Below are 4,266 nucleotides of genomic sequence, written 5' to 3'. Positions count from 1 at the left end.
CGTCTGGAGCCTGTGCTCCGCAACAAGAGAGGCCCCCGCACCACGATGAAGAGTGGCCCCCGCTTGCCACAACTAGAGAAAGCCCTCGCACAGAAACGAAGACCCAACACAGCCAAAAATAAATAAATAAATAAATAAATAAATATTTTAAAAAATAAAATAAAATAAAAAAAGAAAACTTAAAAATAAAAAAATAAAAATAAAAAAAATTTAAAAAAACGAATTAATTAAATTGACATGAGACAGATTAGCAGGAGAAAATAAAATTTAGTTTTGTACGTATGGGAATCCCACATACATGAGAGGGTCAGAGACCTCACATACATGAGAGGTTTCAAGACAGAAAAGTAAAACGAGGTATATATGTCATCCTGAGCTAAGGAATGGAATAGGGGCCTGGGGCTTCCAAGGACAGGAGGATCATTCACAGGATGATAAAAAGAGCAGATGTTTGGTAATTAGCTGTTCACACTGCCATATAGATGGGGCCACTTAGATAAAATGTATCTCTGGTAATAACTATTTTCCTGGGAAAAATCCCCAATTAAATTAATCTAGGTAGTTAAGGGAGGGGCAGTAGTTTCTCTTGAGTTCACAGAGTCTTCATTGCTTTTCGCTCGAAATAATCCACATGCCAAGGTGGCACATCTTGGGGAGGCCTGTTCCAAATGCCTATAAGTATCTTATAAAAAATCTAATAGAACATCACAAGAATGGAGACCTTTTTTTCAAATATGTAAAGATATCTAACATGCACGAATGTATAGAATTTCCCAGCAATCATCCTGAAAGCTACCATTCTTTCTTTCTTCCTTTTTTTTTTTTTTTGGCCGCGTGTCTTGTGGGACCTTAGGTCCCTGAACAGGGATCAAATCCAGGTCCCCTGCAGTGGAAGCATGGAGTCCTAACCACTGGACTGCCAGGGAATTCCCCTGAAAGCTACCATTCTTACATGTGGAATAACTTTTTTAACACATTGACATAGATCTTAAGAATACTCATATCTTTGATGGGAATGCTGCAGATTTGCAAACAGAATGTGATGCATTTGAAAAGAAAGTATAAATAAGCTGGAGGAATAGATCTATATTTTGGAGGTAATGATCCTCCTAACAGACACACACGAGGCATTTGTCCTGCACAAGGCAATGGAGGAAGGAGTGTGGCACGTGTGGATGGTTTCCCCTTTCCGTCAGCATCCCTGAACTATTTTTGTGTATGATGAAGATGCTATTTTAGAACTAAGAGTTAAAACTGTGAACTGCTTAAAGGTTTAATGTATGTACCCAATAAACTTGTGGATCCACTATACACTATGATAGAATTTGAAGTGGATTGGAGCAAAATTTTGCTTGAATAAACAGAATACTTTTTATAAGATGTAGATGAATTTCAACTATGTAGTATGATGAAACACGGGGGATTTCTAAGATTGTCATTTTTAAAAGTCCAATTATCTATATGTTAAGCACTGTATATTTAGAATGTATCTATTTTACACTAGGACTTAGGAGTTAGCTTTCATGAGTGATCAGCTGTTTATTATAAATAAATATCTTAATTACAAATAAACATTATTATACGTAGTCAGCCTATAAAACAACACAGAAGTGAAGTATCTCCCAGTGTAATAAATTTTAAAAGTCACTTTAAAGGTGGAAATTCTGTCCATCAAGTACTATTCAGGATGTAACTCCAGTGGCATAATATACATAGGTGTATATTTTTAAATTATATGAAGGCACTACAAGCCTTTCAGGTATCAACTATCATTGCAAACCTTAATTTTGGAATGATATCTTTGTATTTCCTCTGCATTATACGCAAACTTTTTTCTACATAATTGCCTTAGTCATCTGCCTACAGTGGCATCTGGACATAGAATATATCGTTGGTAAAGGAAAGCTGAAGAGAAGACTGTACTTAAAAGTACAGTTTATGTCCTTTTGAAAAGTATGTATAGTGCATATTTTTGGTGCACCTTCTTCGTTAGCATCTTTTTAAGAAATGTGCTTTTATTTTTATTTAATGACTTGGGATCATGCCCTTAATATAAATAGCTTGGCTATTATGAGCTTTATACTAATAGCACACTAAGGAAATTCTTTCGATGAAAAATTTCGGATTGTTGTTAAACTTCATAAATGATTAATTTTATTCCTTATATACTGAAAAATGTCTAAAAGAATAATATCATGAAGTATACATAAAAGGAATTACTGTAAACCACTTTCGATTGCCATAGCAATTTGTATTTTAAATTGCGAATATATTGTTTTCTACCTTTAACTCAAAGCTCATAATAAATAAAGAGCTAGCTGGGGCTTCCCTGGTGGCGCAGTGGTTAGGAATCCGCCTGCCAGTGCAGGGGACACAGGTTCGAGCCCTGGTCCGGGAACATCCCACATGCCACGGAGCAACTAAGCCCGTGCGCCACAACTACTGAGCCCACGTGCCACAACTACTGAAGGCCGGGCACCTAGAGCCTGTGCTCTGCAACAAGAAGCCACCACAGTGAGAAGCCCGTGCACCACAACAAAGAGCAGCCCCCGCTTGCCGCAACCAGAGAAAGTCCAAGCGCAGTAACGAAGACCCAATGCAGCCAAAAATAAAATAAATAAATAAATTTAAATAAATAAATAAAGAGCTAGCTGGAAGATCTTAGGGTGTGCTATAAAATGATCTATTCCAGTACCCAAAGCCATCAGCAGTCAGATTCTCCATCCCCTTTCTGGAAATGCTCTGCTCTGCCAGGAGAGGGCACCATTGCCTACCAGGCAAAGAGAGCCAAAGGCTTATTATTAAGTACATCTGCTTCTAGCTCTTGGTTTCTTTCTCTTTGAAGAAATAACCCAGCCAGTGTGGGTATGATTGGGGGTAGGTTGCTACAGCACTTGTGTGGAAATTCAAGCTTTTCTATAAGGCCCCTGATCATTTCAATACCCAGAAGACCCTGAGTTCAGCCGTATCCCTGCTGGGAACACAGAGTATAATTATAATTGAATGATTGTTTTTAGAGGCTGCTGGCAAAACGGACAGAGTGAGAGTTGAGGACATGATTTTATGTTTGAGGCAGGTCATGCAACAAAAATAAGACAAGGCCTGGGGGTCAGGAGACCTGGTTCTATTTTCAGCTAGACCAATTCCTGAGTAACTTCATACAAGCAAAGAGAGGGAACCAAGTTCTGTATATATTTAGAAGCTTTGCCCTGGATTTTATTATGCATGCTCAATATAAGGACTCATATTTCTTTTACTTTGCTGTCATAATTATGAAAATTTGTGTTTCTATCACTTAAATATTAATTAAATATTTGGTATGGAAGAATACATTCATATTTTTTATGCATAGGATGTTTAAAGATTTAACTGCAGTTACCATTTACAATGCAATATTAATATAATTCAGAATTCCCTAACTAATTTTTAATCTAGCAAAGAACAGATAGCAATGGCTGAGGTTACTGAAGAAATTTGAAAACTTGTGCATATTTGATTCAATATTTCTTTGAGACTCTCCTAAAAATAGGCATGCAATGCCTCAAGATAAACATGCCCAAGTTGGGACTTCTCCAGTTTGTCCAGTGGTAAAGAATCCACCTTCCAATGCAGGGGATATGGGTTTGATACCTGGTCGGGGAACTAAGATCCCACATGCCATGGGGCAACTAAGCCCACATGCCACAACTACCAAGGTCGCGCGCCTCACTGAGAGACACCGGGTGCCGCAAACTACAGAGCCCACACACTCTGGAGCCCACATGCCACAACTAGAGAGAAGCCCGCGCGCCGCAACGAAGATCCCGGGTGCCGCAACTAAGACCCGAAGCAGCCATAAATAAATAAATAACAATTAAAAAAAAAAAAGCCCAAGTTTCCAGAGGCAGAATTTTATATGGAGGGAAAAAAACCCACATTGTTTAATTGTTCAAAATATTAGACAAAATATATGTGAAGGGGCTGGCATGTAATAAATGGTCTGTTTTTCTGTTTATTCATAACATTTTATGAGTGATGGCTGCAGTTGAAGTAGCTCTCTCTAGCTCATAAGTCTAACCTGAAAACAATAGGACTATCTCAGGTGCAGGTTCATCACATTGTCATGTCTGAAAGAAAGACAAATCCTGCTCCGAAGAGCCATAAAGAGTTATACAGATCTTAACTCTGGGTCTCATTGCACAACACACAACAAAACTTTATAAACCTCTTCCTTAGCAAACACCCACCTTTCCTTTCCTTTTCCCCAATATCAGTTTCTCTAACTTC

At 38.2% G+C, this 4,266-nt stretch overlaps 1 pseudogene; it reads left to right on the top strand.

Moving 5' to 3' along the window:
- Positions 1-631: 631 nt before the first annotated feature.
- On the top strand, positions 632-1,360 carry LOC133097324 (glucosamine-6-phosphate isomerase 2-like; annotated as a pseudogene).
- Positions 1,361-4,266: the final 2,906 nt, after the last annotated feature.

Source organism: Eubalaena glacialis, chromosome 9 (assembly GCF_028564815.1).
Source record: "Eubalaena glacialis isolate mEubGla1 chromosome 9, mEubGla1.1.hap2.+ XY, whole genome shotgun sequence".
Classification (NCBI taxonomy): domain Eukaryota; kingdom Metazoa; phylum Chordata; class Mammalia; order Artiodactyla; family Balaenidae; genus Eubalaena; species Eubalaena glacialis.
Note: the sequence above shows the minus strand (reverse complement) of the source record. Positions and strands in the feature narration are given on the sequence as shown.